The following is a 22,318-nucleotide window of genomic DNA, read 5'->3' as shown; positions in this document are numbered from 1 at the left end:
GTGGACTTTAGACTCATTGTATGGCTGAGCTGGAAATTCACAGATTAAACAATACACAACTTTGCAAAAATGTATGCCATATGCATGAACACTGCCAAAATGATCAAAAAATAAAGAATGAAAAATGAGTAAAATATGCCAAACAGCCCCTGAGGGTTAAGTTACCATAAGTAGCCTAATGTTAGCCTAATTAATGCCAACAGCCTGAAATAAGCTGTTTCTTTGATTACTTAAAATGAAACAAGTTGCATAGCTGACTTGTTACAAATACTTCCTACCAGGCTGCCAAGTTTTCTAACTCCTGAAACTTTAAAGCCTCTGTCTTTTCAACTGACACTGCCGTCTCCACTCTTAATTGTTACCCAGAACCCTTATAGAAAACACAACATGACCATTTTTTCTTGATATTTCAGTTGTTCCAAGCCCCTGTTTTCTGCACTGTTATATTGTATGTTGCAGGGTTTTTTTAGACTGAACTTATTAGTTGGGTTTCCTTTGATCCTCAAATTGAAATTTTGAATATAAACTACACCTAATGGAAACACTGCAAAAAAAAAAAAAGAAAAAAAGGATAAAAAAACCTACCATTTATTGCAGAAAAAGTTTTTACCCTTGCTTGAGGTGGTATATCAGGCAGTTCGAAAGAAGCCATATTTCACAAAACTGCAAAGGCTTTTCTCAGCCTCATGATGCTATGGCTATGTGCTTGTCAGTAGGAACTGGCTCCCTCATGATGCAGCAGGAGCTACAAGAGGTGTTACTGTATCGCACAACCCTTCAAAAGTTGAGCAGATCATCCAGAAGTTTTGAATCTACAGTGAAATTGGGGACTATCACCTCCCAGAAATCCCTCCTGTGTGGCCGCTCCCACGTATAAGAGGCTTGTCTTTCCATTATCGCTCCATAACACGCCTATGTAACCTTGGGTTGGAAATAATGATGTAAGTGTGGTGGCTGCAATAAAAATAAAGATTATAAAAAAATAATAATAATAATAAAAATAATGTTTTGAACATCCATCACCATGCTTCTTGGAATGTTTTCACCAGAAAAGTCACAGAACATTACTCAGTGGAAACACAGTCATCTCGCAACTGTGTCTTATTGACATTTCGAAAATATTGCTTTTTTTTCAAGTTTTAAGCTTTGCACAAATCTGTAATGGAACCTGCCTACTGTAGACAAACACTGTAATTCTTTTGGTTTGCTTGCTTGTTCTGGAACTTTCAGTCAAATCAAACTGCCAACCAAGAACAACCAGGTGAGGTGTGAACACAAGAATAAGATCGAACTTGAGCCACAGAGACACTGATTTATCAGAGCATGAAACGTCAATCTCCTCAATTGTCCACTTTTTTGGATCATTTGCCCGCTTTGGCTTCATGCTCCCGTTAGCTGATAATGCTGCTGCATGGTTTGGCCACCGTTGCACTCCATTTCCAGACTGCTCTGGGCTGAGATCTCCTTGTGCACATCACATCTCTCTGTTCTCCTCTGACCTCTGTCATCAGTTAGGCATTTGGGCTGACTGGATTTTCCAGACACTGTGTGTGGTAAAATCCCATGAGGCACTGAGCATCACACCACATTCAGAGTTCCATGAATCAGTGTCTAGGCCGTTCCAGCACTGAACTGAACAGTAAGAAGCTCTCCCCTCTCCCCTCCAGCTTTACACATCTACTTTATTCAGAGCGTGAGATCTGTAGGAGTGAGCTGTTTGCTCAGACGGGCTGCACTGAGTTAAGTGGCCACAGTGACTACAGTGGGCTACCCCTTAATACATGAAGTTGTCCACTAAGCAGACAAATTTCATTTAAGCACCTATTAATGCCATTAGTCTTGTCTCATTATCTGGAGAGACTCCTCAGGGAGACTCTTGTGTAACCCCTTGTGTGGCTGACACCCACATCCCCTTCCTCAGCTGTGTCCCAGAATACATTTCAACTACTTCAGCCACAGTGAGTGACAAGTGTAACAGGAGAGTTTGCACCACTGTCCCCTTCATGTGCCCCTTTAGCTGTCAGGGACCTGTGACAAAACACACAGTCCTGAGTGAGGCCATTTTTATCATTCATTTAAGCCCACAGTGGTACTTTATCATGCCTCTGCACAGTGATAGCCACAGCAGGAGGCATCATGTTTTCGGTTTATCCGTCCTTCCATCTCATTCTCATGAATGCAACATCTCAAGCATGCTTTGAGGGAATTTACTCAGCAATGAATTGATTAGATTTTGGTGGTCATAGCTCAAAGGTTAAAGTGCTGTGACTTTCATTCCCGTGAACACGATATCTCGAGGACACCTCGAGGGAATTTCTTCAGTTTGGCACAAATGTTCACTCAGAATCATCGATGTACTGATTAGATTTAGGTGGTCATAGGTCAAAGGTCAAGGTGACTATGACTTTGTCAATGTGAGTCTTGTGTGTAGAGGCATACGACTGCGGGCTGTAATGCTAGTTGCAGTTTATTTCGATATCAGTAATTTTCTGTCTTAACACCGAGCAATTTTGGTAGAAAACTCTGGCAAACAGATCTCATGGCAGATGTTGATATGTTGATGTCCAACTCTTCAGTTTCTCTTGAAACCTTCTGCCATTGTTGGTGTGTTCAGAGGCTGCTGCTGCCGCTGACCTTACTTACCTACATCCTGAATCACAGCCCCAATGTTTGTGTACTTTATTGCATCTCTCTGATGCATAGCATTTGTTTCTGAACAGACATAACATAGACTCTTAGAGGGAGCGCGGGTTTTTTCAGGTTGGCCATGCACATGCAGATGAGTTGTTCAAGGAAAACTCTGACATATCGCGAAATACACATATTTGCTTTCTTGTCCGACAGCATGGTGAGACAATCAATATCACTCTCCTGTCTGTACGCTGAGTAGAAAGCTACAGACTGCAGTAACAGGGAGTGGAGACAAGGCAAAGCCTGGCTCTGTCTGGTGGGAATAAAAATCTAAAAATGAACACATATTTACTTTTTTATTTTTATTTGTACAAAAAACCCAAAGTGTAAACAGATGTTTATGTTTTTTTGACAGGAATAACCTTAGATCTTGGCTGGTTGCCTCGAAACTGGTCTTGGCCAATGTAAATATACTGAACACAGGTTTAAGTTAAAGGTCTAAGACTGTATTGATGCACTCAGTAGATATATCTCTCTCAAATCTTATTCACAAATGATTTAAAATCTGTTTTAGTGTGCACCTTTTCTTTCCCAAGATAATCCATGCACCTGACAGGTGTGACATACCAAGATACTGATTAAACAGCATCATTACTAAACAGGTGTGATTTAGGATGATCACAATAAAAGGACACTCTAAAATGTAAAGTTTGATCTAACAACACACTGCAATGCAGTTGACATGCTGACTGCAGGAATGTCCCCTAGAGGTGTTGCACCTGACTGAAAGTTTGTTTCACTTCCATATAATGGTGGTGAATTTTCCTTAATGCCATGGGGAAAAGGTTTAGTCACAAATTTGTTAAAAGTTGTGCTAGAGAGCACTACTTTTTTTTCTTCTTCTTTTTCAAAGGCTGACTTCTTCTGCTTATGGAGGTGGTCTGGCTGTACCTAACAGTACTAGGATGCATTGCACAACAATGCATGTGACTTACTAACCCAATTTAGGTCAAATTTGGTCAAATTATAGAGTGGCTAAGGTTTATACTTTGCTCCTGTACTTCTGTAGGTGTCAAAATAAAAACACGGAGGCGCTGTGGTCTGAACCAGTGTGACACAAGATGGCAACACTATTTTTCACATTCTCCACAGCAGCACACCACTGCTTCACTCTTTGTTTTTTTACCTTTCATAATAAAAGCTCAACTAAAATTAGGATTTAGCAAAAACGCAACTTAAAAAAATAGAAAGAAAGAAAGCTTATACACCTACTAGTTAGGTGACAAAAATACTCACTAAGTAGTCATTTTATCTCTACGTAAGACTTTCATGCACACATGTGCTTTCCAATAAAAACGACCCACGCTACAAGTCTTTGTGGGAGAGTTATTTCACTTCTGTCTGCATCTGAGGGCCATTTAAGCACCTCCACTTGGTGTTTGCTCCTGGCAGGCTCCAGAAGCTCCCCGCTGGCCGCATCCTCCAAACAGCAAACGCAGCCCCGGCTTCTCTGTGCTGGCTCAAATAAATATGGCTGAATATTCAAGTCAGCCAAGACACTGTAAATGTATCCCCATCCATTACATCCTCTGCAGCCATATTTTCTCCTTCAAAAGAGAGTACATTACACTCAAACATTTTTACAGGACTGCTCATTTAACAAAACCGGCACAGCAGCAGCTTCACTCCCTCAGCAGTGTCGACACTGGATGTGTTTAGCTCCGGGCCTACTGCGGGCTCACTGGACCACATATATGTAACCACTGTAGTTACATGCTGAGAAGGACATTAATCTCTAACAGGAGATTGTCAATCTCTGTGAACAGAGATCGGCACATATATATGCAGAATCTGTAGGCAATGGGACATATTCTGGTTTCCATTTGTCTGAGCAGTATTGATCAATATCTCTTCAGCAGCAAGTAAACAGTATGCGTGGAGTGTCGGGACACATTGGCTGAAATGCTGTGCCAGAACCATCAGCTATTTAGAGTTAGATTAGCTGTTTTTAAAATGAATCTGGATTCATATGCAGATATCTGTTTATAGAGATCAGCAAAATGACCAACACATGGAAAAGGAAGTCACAAGATCTGTGGCCCGACCCAAAACCGCAAATCCCACAGGAAACACTATCTAATAGTTTCACATTTAAAGTCACCAGTGTGGAAATATTTCATACATGTGAAACTATAATAGCATCATTAGCATAGTCCTGCGACTGGGTGTGGCCTCTGCTCCTCCAGCAGACACGCCCCCAGCATTTCAGATCAGAAAATAAAGTGCATTTTTTCCTTCTTTTACATACTTAGAGATTTTTTTGGTCATTCGAATTTGGTCAGGTATTTAATAACACATCTTTCTGTGATGTGACAAACTCAGGTGTCACACATTTTAATTATCACACGGACTTTCAGGTGTTTGCTAGTAACACACCTGATTAACCATTTAAAACCAGCAAAATTGGCTTGATTGAAAGAAAAAAAGTTAGAAAAAAATTAGCTGAACTTAATTAAAAAAAAAAAATAGAAAATAAATAAATAAATAATAATAATCATAATAATAATAATAATAATAATAATAATAATAATAATAAAAATAATAATAATAATAATAATAATAATTTAGAAAAGAAAAACAAAAAAATAAAGTAAAAAAATACAAACAAAGAAACAAACAAAAAAAACAAAAAAAACAAGGGTAATAGGACTTGGACAAAGTGCTTTAAAAATGATAACAATTCTGTAACATAATTTTAAATATGTGATTTTCATAATTAGACATATTATTTTTTCCCTAGCTTTTTTTCAGAAAGAATTTTCTAATTCTATTAATTCTATCAAGTTGCTCATTGCCTTTTCTCCCATGTTACTGAAAGAAATCACGACAATTTGCTCACATAACAAAGCTCTGAATACTTGTTAAAGGCCTTATAGGGTTAAAAAGCAGCTGAGTGTTTTCACCACAGTGCTATGGAGCATTTTTTCTTCCACTGGTTAGTGTACAGGTGTGGGCATGTGAAGTGTCTGGCCTGAATTTGTCTCTTAAAATCCGTGGCAGCGCGCTGAAACATCATGTGGGATGGGAAGTGAAAGCTACACAGTGCTGGATGGAAATGAGAGGGGAGCGTGAGGGCATCCAGACTGAGGCTGGCTGGTGAGAGCAGATTTTAATCAGAGAGGCTGGTAGCAACAGCAGCGCGGCCCCTGAGGGCCTGGGCATCACATCACATTATAACCCAGCCCAAACAGAGGCGCCAAAATGGCCGGGCCTGAAATAACAGAGAACCCTGCCAAATCGCATCATCATCCAACCCGCTGCGGTCTTAATCTGCCTCATCCTCCCGCACTAATGAAGCTAATGGAGGGAATAAGTGACATGCTCTTTCTTCTCTCCCTCTCTCACTGTCACTGCCGTCTCTTTAATGGAGTCGCTGCTCATGTTGGAGAGAAGGACCAAACTCTCTTTTCACTGCCTATGCCTATATTTAAGGGTGTAAACATGAAAAAGAAGAATAAAACAAATATGTAAAAGAGATATAAGCAGACATCTGACTCATGCACTGTGCTGTATGTAGGCCTTTTTTTAACCAGTAGAAGTGTAGCTTTTTTTACTCATATTAATTTAAATGCCCTTCAGCTGGATTAGGCTTTGACTGATATGTATCTTATTAAAACAGCAAAAACTTTGTAATCATAGTCAAAATCTATAAAAACAAATTGCCATATACTGTATTATATATGCAATCATAAATATGTTATTGTCAAAGTAATGTCTGCAAACTAAACTAGATTAACTCTTCAATCCCAACCCAGACTGAAGCAAAGTTCAACAAATATCTGTCACTGTCACATAAATCTATGACTGGAGCACATTTCTGATGTCATAGTAGTCGAGGGTCAATCACTTACAAAACCATCATGTCTGATAATGTCTGAAACATATGATTATTTTTACAATAACTCGTAAGATTGTAACATGTTATACTAAGGTCATGTAATGAGCCTTAGTTAATAGGTAATAATCCCTTTATAAGTCATTTTAAGATGCTTATTAACATTATCAAGTGTCAAAAAGACCATATGATAAATCTTAACAAAGGCATCATAAACATTTTTATTTTTGATAAGACAAACAAGCACTTCAAAGAAATGTGATAATATTTTAAAGACTGCTTAAAAACACAAGTTTCCTTAACCCTTTAAAACCTAAGCAGATTAATTTGATTTCTCCCAATATCATAGAAAAAAAAAGCCATGAGTAACTGACACAGAAATCAGCAAGAAATCAGTAAAAAGAAAAAGAAAAGAAAATTAAATGAACAAAAAAACAAACAAACAAACAAACAAACAAACAAAACACAGTAAAACAAACAAACAAAAAAAACCACAAACAAATAAGGGAATGACATGACAAAAACAATTCTGTAACATTACTATGAATATATAATTATAACTTTGTGGACATCTTTTCCTTAGCCCCTTTTTTATATTCTACATCTAACAATGCCACCAATTGCAATTGCAATTTGCAGAACATTTCTTGCAAAGTTGCTCATTGCCTTTTTCCCTACATTTTAAAAAGCAGCTGGGATTGGCTCCAGGCCCCCCGGGACCCTTACGAGGACAAGTGGTTAAGGACAATGAATGAATGAATAATATAGCAACTGGAAGTCTAGAATTCGCTCAGGGAGGGAGTGGACAGGAGACTGAATTCGCCCAGGGAGGGAGTGGACAGGAGACTGAGGTTGCTTTAGATGGTTGCTTCAGCAAAGCACAAAATCATAGCCCAGCATCTGGGTTTGAGGTTATATAAGTTTATAGTGGGCAAGGGCCTAGTTTCTTTTGTGGGCTACAGAGAGCCCCCTACCGAGGGGTGCGACTTAAACAACTTGCCAGTCTGTAGGCTCCAGGCCTGCTCCTTTAGCTCGCCATCGGGTAGTGAACCTGGTCTGGAGAACAGGACCACAGTTCACATAAATCACAATGTACCTTGTTCAATAGCAATTCTAGTGTGCACACAATTCACACATAGCACTAGTTGCACGATAGTTAATTTCCAAACATCCATTATTCAACAGTAGAAAATAAATACCACTTGCATTGAACAAACATTTGCAGTAGTATTTAGCAGACATGATCCATATGCATAATCAACAGACAATAAATACATTCAAGTCACATGACTAAAGTGCTTAAACAAGTTTACCTTACCCTTTCAGTAGGGTTTAAGTAAGGACACTTTGCTGTTCATGTCATCTCATTTACAAGTTACATTTTGTAGAAACAGGCATATTGTTTGTCAAGAAGGCTGACCATGTCCATTAAAATTAATGGAGTCGGCTAAGCTAACGTTAGCACATACAAATAATTGACTAACTAGTCTACGGTTTACGCTACAGACGAATGTGTTCTTCATGGTTTTGGGCACAGTAAAAGGCTCCTACAAGTTGACATATATGAAGCACTCAGTGACGATCGTTATTCAAGTTGGAAAAGTAGCGAAAATACATTTAAACCAACCTGTAGCTCATCTGTCCTGCAGCCTCCCCACTGCTCCTCCTCAAACTGAGCCACAGCAGCCTAATAACCACACATGATTGACTGCACTGACCCACATGACGTCACCGAGAAGATAACCAATGATTGGCCAACTGGCTCACGTGACCATCCACGAGATAGATAGAAATACCGCAAGATTTAAAGACGGGAATAATATAAAACATATACATAACATATAATATATAATATATGAGCTGCAATAGCCAATAGGATTTGTCACCTGGGTCACCTTAGATTTTTTGTTGCTTTGTTGAGAGTAATGCATCCTTTATTTTGCATTTTTTTAGCAGTTAACAATGACATATAACATGCTTTTTCACGCTTAAGTATTTAAAGCAAAAATAATGTCTTATTAAGATTGACAATCTCAGTCTCCCTGTAAGTCTGTTGGCTTTACCTTTGGGGACGGGGTCTTTTGATGATTTCACTGGCTTTTTAAAGTGAGCTTTAAAAGTGAGCTTTAAAAGTTTGTTATTGACAACAAGCCCTCCAGCTGGTCTTTCGTATAACTGTAGATTATTCTGCAATTAAAATCAAGTCAGTTGTATTTATATATGGCCAATATCACAAATCACACATTTGCGTCTCGGGACTCCTGGAATGATTTGTGTGTGTTGCTGCGGTTAAAATGAGGAAAATAATGATTTTACAGCATGTGAGCAGCTCTGTCAACATGGTGCTGATTGTGCATGTGAGCTGTGGTTGCTCATTGTTTGATTCAGTCGAGTGAGTGCCGTCGGGACTGCAGTATAAAGGGTTAATTCTCACATTGATGATGGTCTGATGGTGCTTAAATTGTACATGGGGCTTTGATTACTTATAAAGTGGAAAAATCTGTAGTGTCACGTGAAACATTGCCGGTGTATGTCTTCTTTGCAATCAGAAAATAATCTAGTCACAAATCTATTTGAATACATAATGTTGTGGAATTAAAATGGTGCTTGAATGAAAGAAACAAGGCATTATATCATCGAAACGATGTTGTTTTATTAATCTTGTAGGTTTATTAGAGTTTATTTCAGCTCCTGGAGCTGTGTGGCAGTCTGGTACTGACCATGAAGAGACTTCACTGTGAAGCCTTAACAGCAGCACTGGCAGTAAGAGCTGACATAGAAATCATTATCACTGATGTGCAATTCAAATAAAGAAAAAAAAAGAACAAATCAAACAGAAAACTGTGAACTCTGAGAAAAGCAAGCTCCTTAAAAGGAAAGTGACCTCTTTGTGCTATAAATAGTATCTGCATTGCCTTTCAAAGATGAAATCACTCCAAAATGAGATAAGACAAGGAGAAATGTCTTGGAGGTTACTCTTTTCTCTGTCAGGGCACAGTCACACATAAATTAAATGAATTAACATTGGCAAATGTCCACCTCCTATTTACATGCATTCAGTGCAAGCAAAGGGGAAAATAAAAAAATAACATCTTTGCATAGCATGGAGGTCAACCTTGCGTAGATTTACTGATATGACTCAGGCAGTTGGTTCCATTTAGGATCCAAAACCCAGTCAATGTTGTTTTTGGGGCCCGTGTGGGCTGTGAATTGGCTGAAAAACGGGCCCTATGGAACTTCCCACAGGTTCTGTAATAGAGAATCCAAAAACGAGTCCTTAAACCCAGAAATTAATCATCATTTACGCACCTCAGGTTCCCTTGTCCCAAAGTCAACAGATTTTTGAATGGGTTTTTGGTTAGAAGCCTTGAATAAGGTCGGTGGTTAACACAAGCAGAGTAGACCTTCACATAGTGTTCGACGACATAAAGTATAAATAAAACCCCACTCTCAAACATTGAATTTTTTAAGTGTCTTAAAAACGATTGTTGCTGACAAATGGCTAAATGAGACTTTAGATCGTCATCACGCCTCACTATGCAGAATACAGCTTTACAGCCTGGTAGCCTCATTGCGGTGGCAACGTGACCATAGTTTAGCATAGCGATAGCTTTTTACTTGTGATGATTGCTTTTAGGTTCCAAAAATCATTAAAGTGCTGTTCATTTGTGAAGATTATCTTGCTGAACAAAACATGTAAGCATCATAAACACTTATTTTCTGCAATAATCGAAAATCCGATGTAAAAATCCCATAGGCTTTTTTTGGCAAGGGAACCAGGGCGATGTTAGCCTCGGGGTTGGCCTACAGAAAAATGACATCCCCGGGACACTGTGGGCCCCATGCCAGTTGCCTGCAGGAGTGGGTTTATCTGAATGGGCCCACGAAGCTTATGTCAGGGCTACGTGGGTACCAAGTGGGCATAGGCACAAAATAAGCATCTGATCTGGGATCCACTTTGGTGGGGGCCTATGTTAAAGCCCACTTACTACCTACATACAAATGTTGGCTAGGATGCAGCGATCTTTTGTAATTTGTTTCTAAACAGTCTCACACACTGTGAATGGGCAGCTACTGTAATTTGGTTAGCCAGGAAGTTGCGCCATCAGTAGGTCCTCATGCAGTTAGCTACAATAGCTAATCCAAGGCAAGTCAAGTCTGTTCCATTAATAAAGCCCACACATCACAACTTGTCTCAGAGGGCTTTACAGCATATGACATCAGTCTATTTTTGGACCCTCACAGTGACAAAGGAAAAACTCCACCCCAAAAAACCCTGTAACAGTTAAAAATGGAAGAAAACTCAGGAAGAGCAACTGCGTAGTGATCCCTCTTCAAGGGAGCTAATTTACCCTGGGCTGGACTGAAAAAGGCCTGTGAAGTGATAAACTTATTTGGAAAGCTTTAGGAGTCTTGTTTTGCTCACCACAATGTTTAATTTGACTCTGTGTTCCCTAAATCTTCACAATTAAGGTGGCCAGTGAAAAATTAGCAAGGCCTTCAGTCACAATTTCCATAACTGAGAGTCATGATGGATGTACAGAGCATCCAGCTGTATCAGGTTCCATCTGTTTGTCTACTGAAAACATTTCAGAAGCAGAGAGTGGTTTCTTCTTCAGCAGCCACATTCATATTTGAGTTGAGTCATTTTGTTCTTTCCTTTGTTTTACAGGCAAAAATACACATTTTGCAGATCGTTAAAATCAGATAACAGATGCGTTTTTGCTGTACTTCAATATGACGACCTTTAGTTGCCTCAAACTTTCTCCATCATCACTTATTTTAAATGTCAGTAAAGCTGATCTCACGTGCTGTTGTTCACTTGTAGTTTGTTGATTTTGTCTGTTCGTGTTGTAATCCTTAAATTCTGATTTTACCTGCAACTCAGCATAATGGTAATGCATGATGGTCAACAAAGTGTTTGCTGTGATCAAATTTCATACACATTCAGTCGGCTCAACAAAATGAGAACAACCATATAGGGAATTGAACTGCATGAAAACAGTATCTCATTCTCAATCACTACAAACACAAATCGTTTTCAGTCAGACACAAATTGAAAGCATTATGAAAATAAGTTTTACATTTAGAAGTGAATTTCAGGGCTCCAGAGACTAAATCTGCTCCAGCAACAATGGACTTTGTGCGTAAAGACTCTGGAACTGAAAAGTGACCAAGCTGCACCCTGTGTACATCAAACATCCCTCCAATCAGGCTGCCAATAAAAACTGCAGTTTCTGCTTTCCAAGCCAAGCTTTCAGGTTGTTTTTTGTTTTCTTTTCAAATCTTGAAAGCTAAAAAGCTAACAGATTTGATGAACAGACTTAATAACCCTTACCCTTTTTGCTGATATGCCTTCATGTCGGCGATAGCTGTTTTTGGGTTGCCCGTCTGTCCCATTCTCATGACCATGATATCCCCGAACGCCTTGAACCTTCAAATTTGGCATAAATGTCCAAATGTACTTAACAATTAAGCAAATAGATTTTGGTGGTCATAGGTAGAATGTCAAGGTCATGGTGACTCCCTCAGTTTCATTCATGTAAACGCAATATCTATAGAAAAGTGTGAGGGAATCTCTTTAATTTTGACACCAACATCCACTCAGACTCAACAATGAACTGATCAGATTTTGATGATCAAAGGTCAAGGTCACTGTGACCAAACTAAGACAGACAAAACTAATTATGACAAAATTTCACACAGACAACTGTAAGACACACATTCTTGTTAAATGAGTACCTACAGATAGAATTTCTGAGATGTTATTTCTGACTGAGATGTTGTCATGTCAGTCATGTAAAAGCACAGGAGATGTTTTGGACCACTTATCTGTAGTATAAAACAGTACAAAACTCGACGGTAATGACCTGTAAGCATAACAGATGTCACTGCACATTTTCTGCACTGACGCCATAAAAGCTGTTGACTAAAAATAGCAGAAAAGGCAGTCGTATGGTTGATTTTGATTGAATGCATTAGTCTTTTTCACTCAGTCTAACAGGACCATTAAACTCTGACCTGCAGGCTGTACTGTAAAAGCCTTACAGCACTTTTATACATATTGCATCTTTTGCTCATGTAGGTGTTTTTAATTAAAGAAGTGAGAGTTCTGTTATTTTGGAACTATGAATCTTTACACCTTAGCTGTGAAATTCCTCACGACTTCCACACTCCTTCTATTGTTCATCTAAAATACCTAACAAACAGTGTTTGAATTCACATCAGATATTTGCTGTAAAAAGTTCTTTTTTAGGGTAGATATATGCAGTAGCAGGCAAAATATGTGGAGCATTTCAACACCAGTTTTTTCACCCCAATTTTCAAATATATATATTATATATTTTTTTTAAAATAATCAGACTTTCTATAAATATGGGCACTATGTTTTTTTTGTTGTTTTGGAGCATAGATGCTGGAGGCTGCCATTGCATCCTATATCTATGCGTGTTTGTCTGCTTATACATTATACTGGGGCTAACTTTACGGATCACTTTGTATTCTCAGAACTGTAGTCACATTTATAACTTCCATGTGCAGTTGTAGTTTAAAAACAAATCAGATAAAAGTTGAGAAGTTACATAAGTAACAATAGTAACATACTGGTTGTATGAGGGGTTAGTTTCCGTGATTGTCAGGGGTAAGGTGGGAAGAGGGGACACGCTGTAGATTTGAATCCTCATTTTGAATATGTAAAGGTGGTGAATTCCACCTAAAGAAGGATGTTAAGTTGCTCTTAAAACTGAGCTGTAGTGATGATTGTTCACTGTGAAGTGCAGAGGTTCAGTCATGTCGTATATTAAACACTGATGATTTGGGAGTTAAGTCTGTGTGTTTATTTCAGTTCCATTTATTTATTTTACTTCATCTTGAAGTAAAAATAGATTCATGAATCTGTTGCTATTGAGGCCGCTGTGCAGTGCTGGCCTATGTAGGGATAACTCTTAAGTGTAAATCAACTTATAACATCTCAATAACTCCAAGTTATGATCACTCAAGTGATTACGTCGTGTCACGTCAGGTCACGTCACATCACGTCGTGTCACGTCACGTCACGTCACGTCACGTCACGTCACGTCACGTCACGTCACGTCACGTCACGTCACGTCACGTCACGTCACGTCACGTCACGTCACGTCACGTCACGTCACGTCACGTCACGTCACGTCACGTCACGTCACGTCACGTCACGTCACGTCACGTCACGTCACGTCACGTCACGTCACGTCACGTCACGTCACGTCACGTCACGTGTGGCATTTAGAACAACAGACTCTACTTTAGGTGTGACATATAATATATGTGCCGGCAGCGCTCTCTAAAAATCTAACAGTGGCATCACATGGCAATAACAGTCATTTACCATCTCTGTTATATGGCAGGTTGAGGAGCTCCCCATTTTGATTCTTTTCCCAATTTATAGACATTTCTGATCAGTGTTCCTCTTCTTTAAGTTAGCCACTAACACTAATAGCTGTTTTTAAGTCTCCCACGGTGGGTTGCACGTATAACACTCTGTCAAAACATCACAACTGTCACTCTCATGACCGTCTTGTTGGCTGTCCTGTTTATACAGACACCATTTTGGCATTGTTATAACCTCCACTGCTGGCTAAAAGGCGAGACACCTCTGTTCCTTCACTCCATGATAGTGCCTTTTATAAAGAACTGTGAGGCGGCATGACTATGCAACATTACTGCTTTGAACAGGCTGTGTAAAAATGGCTATCGTGTCCTTTTTTCTATGAGAAAAAAACTGAATTACAAATTTATTTTGGATACATAATGCTGTGGATGTTTGAATTGAAGAGATAAAGCCTGATTTAATTGAAACGGAGTTGTTTTAGTAATCTGGTGGTAAATTAATTAGAGTTCATCTCAGCCCATGGAGCTGTCCAACAGTCTGGTACTGAACGAGGCCAAGTATCAGTCTGCATGCCTGTCTCAGTTATTAGCTGGTGAATGAGGGTTATTTTCAGTTGAAATGACGCATACGGTACTATCTCCAAGCTCAGCGTTTCAGTCCTTAAATCCGGATGCATGTGGAGATATGAATAGGCAACTGACAAATTTTTAGCTTCTCTGTCCCTCCCGACACCAGAGAATATGCCTGTACTCTCTGAATAAAATAATTTATGACATATCAGTGCAGCTTGTGAGTACAGTGCTGAGAATAGCAAGAATAGCTGATGGCAGTGAGTGACCTAGTCATGACTAAGGCCTCTGAGAGATTCCAAAAGAGTACAAAACATGCTCAATTTTTAATCCCTTCAAGTAGCAGGGAGGAGGGGCTCCAAGTAGCCACAGAGGAGGGGGGGAGGGTACTGAACTGCTTTGGGCTGTCGGCCTAGTGTTAAACCTCCCTCCCACACACACACACACACTCCTCCTATACCTACTTTCCCCGGCTTGTTCCCGAGTGCACCCTCATCTCTCAAGGTGTTTATGTTTCAATCAAAAGAGCCAGAGCAGCGTGACCACAGCTTTCTGCGTGACCAGCAGAGCTCCAGCTGCAGCCGCCACCCTTTACCGCTTTAGGAATCAGCCATAAAAATGCCTCCTCGCCAATCCCCTTTCCCCACCTTTTTTTCTGCTATTACTAACCTAGACAGTGGAAACCGGCTATTGGCCTTGTGTCCTGCTCTCTGAGAAGAACTTCAAAATAAATCCATCACTGTCCCCCATGGCAAGATTCTAAGAAGGGCTAGGGTTGACCTCTGTCTGTTTGTTCCTTTTGTTTGAACATCTGTCACATGCAATATCACTGATACAATTCTGACAAAAATGGGCAGCAATTCATTTCATCACTGTGTCCACAAGAGTTGGGTCAACATATTGGTCAGTATTGTTTATACTGGAAATAGATGTCAGACTATATAAGCCACTTGTTATAGGGTCACTACCAATATAATAAAGATCTACCCTGACTACCAAAATAATCTTTGCTATATCGAATGCTAAATGCCTGACTAGTTAAAGAAAAGTATCTTCTTATGGATGATCGTCTGTTTCCAACTCTCATCCCTTCCACTCTACACTGACTTTCTTACTCTTAATAGCTGCATTTATGCTGCCTGTTCAAGTTGGGAATATCATGCAGTTATGCTACCTTGCTGTTCTGTATATAACGTCAGATTGTGGAAAGAGGGGAGAGAGTGTTTTTGCCTCTGAGCAAGAGGATAGTACACATTTTTGAAATTTTAACTATAATTAATATGCAGGAAAAACCATGTTTGTTATGGTAAGGGGACCTTTGATATTATATTTATCATAATATTCATGTGGTTCAGGTTTGACTGTGGTCATGGTTCAAAGAAAGATTGCTGACTGTTAAAATCTGAATTGTACTAAAATGAATCATTAGCCATAGCATCTCATGAGAGTTTAAGCATGCCATGGTGTTGCTTTAGATGCTTCTCCTTTCATGTGTATTGTTCTTTTGTGGCGTATAATCCAGCATGGCAATCAAAGAGGTAGTGAATACTGAGAATACAGACGGTGTCTTGTTTAAATTCTCAGTGTTGATATTTTCTCAGTGCTCAGAACGTGGTTGTGAAGCTTAAATCTTGAGTTAGTTGGTTTTCTTGTGTACCCGGCTCTGCTCTTTGCAGAGTGCATTTACAAAGAGAACTCTGCAAACCAGCGCCAGGAAACGATAACCCCCCCTAGCCCCACTCTGGTGAAAAGCTATTTCTTGCCACTTTGTTTCCATGGCAATGTTGATAAGCTAGTTGGTTAGTGTGGGGGTGGGTTGGGGTTGGGGAGGAGGGTCGGGGGACCTTTGCAGCCACAAAGTCAGGCCTGGGCATTTTAGCGGTTCATAAAAGTGTTGATGAACAGTTGAATCTCTCTCCCTCTGTGAGATTAGCAGGAGAGACAGAGAGAGCGAGGGAGAGGAGGCAACAATGAGGTGGAAAAATAGACAGCGTCAGGGGTAATGCTCATATTGGCTGACACAAGGGAAAAGCAGCTTTTAAAGCATTTAGCTTTAATTTCATTCAGGAGTGACATAATTGATTTTAATGAGATGTTTATAGAGTGAAGTGCCGGTGTTGCTAAATCATTTGCGAGTCTGCCTGACGGGTACTTGTGAGGCTCGCACTGGGGAGAAGCAGAGAGGCACAAAAACCTCTGCTGCCAGAACTCCTCCAGCAAGCCTCCACTCATCTTTACTCACTCCCGCACACAACTGAATTCATTTGGCTGCTTATTTTAATTAAGAGCATATTTAATTCATGAAATACTTTCTTAACTTTGACACTGTATTGACTGAAATGCTTCAGCTGGAATCTCTTTGTCGGTTTATCACGAACTGAGGCGACATCAGCCAAGTCCCAGCCATCTGGGCGAGAATACGAGTTTTACTTCTTCTACCCAACAAATCCCGCTGACTTCTCCTGTTGGAAGGATCAGTGCTGTGATTGACAGGGTGTCACATTGCTATTATGAGGTCCCTGTGGGCCTGTGCGGTTTATAGTGGAGAGAATGGATGGCGGTGTGAACATCACAGAGCTGCAGCTCCTGCCCTCAGCACTGAGAGAAAGACTGGGTGCCATGATGCTAGCAGTCATACTGAACTCTTTCCCACCCAAACACACAAAGTTCAGCTAAGGTGTGTTTGTGAAGACTTATATCACAGACTGTCCTCACCAGAATAACAGCATAGGTCATGATTTCTAACACATGAACCTGCAGATGTTTTTAGGCGTGTAACGATCCATCAGTCTGCAACTGATTATTGATTAAATGAGCAAGTGTAAACATCAATCCATATCCTCTTTCAGATGCGCCTTTATTTTGAAATTTTGTGCCACTGTCAAAACAGTATCAGGAGCACGTCATATGTAAACACACATTTTAGTCTTTATTGACAGCTTAAGATGGACAGGAAAGGTGGGAGAGAGAAGGGGGAATGACAGCAGCAAAGGGCCACAGGCCAGACTCGAACCCGGGCTGTTGCAGAAGCCTCAGCCGTGTGAGGCACACACTCTACCAGTTGAGCTAGCGGTCATCCCACACCTATAGTTTTAATAAGGTGCAGCAACTGATGGTTGGGTATTCAATCACCATGCTTAGCACCATCACACTGTTTTCTACACCGTGTTCTTATGATGTATGTTTTTATGTGCTGTGATAATAATCAAAAGCGATGACAAGAACCCGCCTATACTATGACATGCAGCTATTAGCTAATGAAGGATTTTTTTGGGTTTTTTTTTACTTGTCAACAAATCCTATGTGCAGACCCAAACCATGAATGTATTCTTCAATCGCTAATACGTGTGTATCCAAAGACTGATTTATCTTATTGCCCAATTGTCATCTGAAAACTATTAAAAACACATCAGTGAATATAGTCCCCATGAAATGCACTATTTACTCCATTTAAAGTAACATTTGCTAAACTGCAGTACCCAGCTGTTTAATTATTTAGCCATTTTATAAATGAAATGATTTATGTGAAACCCAAAGTATTTTTTAAAGATTTAGGTTTCAGTGAATTGAATTGGCCTAGAAATACCACAAACAAGGGAAGTTGGATGAAAAATAGAGACATTAAGACATTGCAGGTGTTGGTGTTTTCTTTCCTTGTAGTTTGAATGATATACTGATAAAAGTCTGCCAACTAATTCAGCTTTTCAACAATTTTCATGAGATTTTATTTAGATATTAATGGTTCCCAGAAGATTTTTAATGATTCTGACCTTTTTTTTTTTGACTTTGACCTTTCCTTGGGGCTGGGTAATATTTAAGATACTATGATAGAAGTACCAATGCCAGCATATTTAAATTGATGCAGATACCAGTAGAATACTCAATTTGATACATTTTTTTCTACTTTATGTTACCCATAATGTGAATGAAAGCATTCATTTGCATAAAAAGCCACCACTTATTTGGTGGCATCTCGACATACTGAACTGCCAACTTCACCAATTATACCACGCTCAACTACACCACACCACACACAGTATGTGTTGTAGCTGCTGTAGTAGTGGGCCATTTCAAGAACTGGCTGCCAAAATAAAAAAAACAAAAAACAAAAACACAGTAGCTATATTTTTCTAGATCTGGGTACAAAATCCCTGAATGCAAGTATTGTTTGACTTAGGAAGTTCAACTTTACTTGGCACTTGGATATTTTGATCATTACCTTAAAGGTCAAATGTACCGATATCAAGCACTACCATTATCAGGCTAAAATGTCACCTTGTACCTGAAAAACATCAAAAACTTAAGAGCAGGTTTCCATGAAATTAATCACGCACATTCCTGCTCTCCAGAGTCTGTATCATTTCCATTGTGGAAAGTTGATGACCTTTACTTAAGCGTAACTGAAGCCACATTCTCCCCTTATATCCCAAAAACATAAAAATAAAACAAGAATATTTCCATTAAAAGTTCATTCCTACTTTCCAGATGATGAATTATCTTCATTTTGGACACATTTTAACATTAGCTTTCCTCTTGTACAATCCCCAAGATGATCTACATCGAACATCAGGTATAACCTGCTGTGCTCAGAGGCCACGTCTGCAAAATGTCAGGAGACCAGGAGCCACTCACAGCAGCCCCATACATGTGTCTTGGATTTTAGAATGTTTTTAGGATTTTTTTTTGACATTTTGAGTATTTCATCATGTTTTTAGGATTTCATAACATTTTGAGGATTTAAGGATGTTTTTAGGATTTGGGGACATTTCTACGGTTTTTGGACATTTCCAGGCTTTCAGGACATGTCTCAGATTTTTAGACGTTTGTAGGATTTTAAGATTTTTCTAGGATTTTGCAACATTTCTAGTATTTAAGGACGTTCCCAGAATTTCAGGACATTTCTAGGCTTTCAGGACATTTCTAGGATTTTAGGACATTAGTGTCTTAGCTAGGACTTCTGTCAGGGGGCTTGGGAGATTCCCCACTGGCCCTTTTTTTGATAAACAAGCTCTATTTTGATGCTCTTTTATGCACTCTGGCACCTGCTGTGTACTAAAAGTATAAAAAACAATTCTGTTTGACTCACTTTATTTTTATTGTGAATTAGAAAATGGCTGCGGGCCAAATGGCACCCTATTGCTCCAGTTTCGGCCCTCGGGCCTTAAATTGAGTATCACTTTTGTACATATTCAATCGCTGGATTTCTATAAATTTTTGTGACTATTCTTGAGGCTTAAACCCCCCTGATCTTGGTGGTGCCTGTTCTCCTGCATTGTCCATACACCAGCATCTGCACTTGCACACACAATACTTGACAGTCTGACATGTAGCATGACCAATTGTACAACCAGTTTAACATTGGTTAGCTCTAAAATAACTATGCAGTCAGTCAAAGTGGGTCAAATCCATCCTATCACTGCCGGCTGACACCCGTATCTGCAAAACGATGCAGCATAACCCCCAACACGCAGACTTAACAGCCTCCAGGTGACACCCACACTGCAATAAATTCACACTCCCTTTGCTTCAACACCTTCTTCTAACACAGATTATTAATACCTCACACTCCTGCGGGCACATACTGAAACCAGGCTGAATTTCTAGGAGGCAAGCTTATTGACTGTGATTGATTTTGAAACATCTCTGGACATCATACATATGTATCCAGATACACATACACACACACGCAGGCACGCGTGCACACATTTGCGAGTGTTGAAAAGCCATTGGAGTGTCTTCGCCGTGCTATTACAGCCAAACCGGCATCTTAAGCTGCAGCCTTCCGATGCTCAATCAGGGCTCAAATGGGAGAAAATGACAGGTTTGGGAGTGATTTTTTTTTCCTGAAGGACAATGCTTTCCCAAGCACCTTAGGGCACGATTTCCATGCAACAACTGTGGAGAGCTGTTTTGATTGCTTTTCAATCAAGCGAGACAAACACTAATTAGATTTTTTTTTGAAGAACTGCAGAATTATAGGCTTCTTTCATGAAGCGTGGATGACTGGCAATTCTCTGATAGCTTCAGCGACACTCCTCTGTTTCCACTGACTGTTTGCTGTCAAGACTTTATCATATATATATTTATATATTTATTTAGACAGGGAGAGGGAGAGAGAGAGCGAGAGAGAGAGAATTCTTGCATCACTCATATCCAGCTTGAGATCCTTTTGTTTGTTTTTCATTTGCTTGAACAGTCTTTTGTTGCTGTTTAAAGAAAGAACTTAAAACCATTTAAACTTGAGCATATTGGCTTGATTTCTTTCAAAAACATCGGAAGAAGGCAATGAATAACTAAAGAAGAAATGAATGAAAGAAATGAATGAAAGATGAAAGAATGGAATGAAAATTGGGAAAAAAGTACAAGAAAATTCCCTAAAAATGAGGGAGAAATAACAAAAAACAAACATAAAAACAAAAACAAAACAAAACATAGGAAATATTATACAATTGTTGAAATTATTTTTGGTATTTTCTCCTGGCTTTAAACAACCCCCCCACCCCCCCGATTTTTCAAATCTACTAATTTCCAGCAATTTACTAAGTTGCCCATTGCCCTTTTCTCTGTTTTTCAAAAGAAAGCAAACTAATTGCTCAGGGTTCCAAGGTTTTAAATACTTGTGAAGGCCTCTGAACGCAGCAAAAGAAAAGTGGTGTCGATCCAGGTTTCAATGGGTTCATTCAAATGCAGAAAAAAACTGCTTGTCAATTCACTGTCACTCTGCTCCTGGTGTCACCAAGTGTCTTCATTTCTTCTGTTGGCATTTATTAATTTCCACCTTAATCCTCAAAATAGAGCTTTGTTTGTGCATTCAGCATCACAGACCAAAATCTATCAAACATCATGTGAGCTAACTGTACCGAGCCACTTAAATCTTCATGGTGGGAATTTTTCCAAAACTCTTTTATATTTTTAATGCTAAAAAAATAAAACCGTAATTAATGCAGGAGTCATTAAAAAAGATCCCACCGTGACCCTTTGGTTCCTCAGTATTATTACACTCAATATACTGTGCACATATTTTACTGTACTTTATATGCATATTTCTCCATGCATTAAGTGTTTCTGAAAGGCTTTTCAGAGTTGGCTGCCACCCTTTTTTCTGTAAATTAGAGCTGCAACTAGAAAAGTCCACTCTGTAGCGCTATTTAATCTCATGTCCTCAGGTTTGCTGAATACACATGATGAAGATTAAGCTTTTTCCAAAATACTATGAGAGTTTACAGATTGCTAGAAGTATATGGCATGTTGGTTGTACACTCTTATCATTAAGGCACCTTAAAGCATAAAGGACTGTGGGTTTAGAATTAAGGAGATTAACAGTGTACTATAGATCTGTAAAAAAATCATTGACCAATACTCATTTACTACAATAACCATGGAATAAACTGTATTTTCTAATGTACACTGAAACAAACACTAAAAAAGCACCCTGTGTTAGATCATACTTTTATTATTATGATTTGAACTATTAGTAGATTCCACATTTGAATCTAGAGGCAAAGGGAGATCCAAAGCTTTGGAAACAGCCTCTAGGTTCTCATCAAATGTTCTCCCTCTATTGACACTTTTAAGACAAAATTCAAGACGTGCATATTTTTTTAATGGCCCTTGGTAGCTCTTGGTTGTTACAGTATTTTAATAACACACATAAAATTTAGAAAATTTTAAAAAATGAAAAAGATATATGGCAACAAGGAACACAGTTGGCGGGGAAAGTAACCAATCAGTCGAAGGCAATTCAATTTAAGATAGACAAAAAAATAGAAGTAATGCATCGAGTGTACAAGTTTTATTCTTTCTGTTTAGACTTGTGCAAGTATGATATTGCCTTGTGTTTTTTCTATTCTCATTTAT

The 22,318-nt window shown here is 39.2% G+C and overlaps 1 protein-coding gene across 2 annotated transcripts in view; it reads left to right on the top strand.

Annotated features, from left to right (window-relative positions):
• Positions 1 to 22,318, top strand: part of grik2 (glutamate receptor, ionotropic, kainate 2) — a 347,578-nt gene that overhangs the window by 191,254 nt on the left and 134,006 nt on the right. The gene's annotated exons all lie outside the window — the stretch shown is intronic.

Source organism: Plectropomus leopardus, chromosome 11, assembly GCF_026936395.1.
Source record: "Plectropomus leopardus strain MGB_pleo_1.0 chromosome 11, ASM2693639v1, whole genome shotgun sequence".
Taxonomy (NCBI): domain Eukaryota; kingdom Metazoa; phylum Chordata; class Actinopteri; order Perciformes; family Serranidae; genus Plectropomus; species Plectropomus leopardus.
Note: the sequence above shows the minus strand (reverse complement) of the source record. Positions and strands in the feature narration are given on the sequence as shown.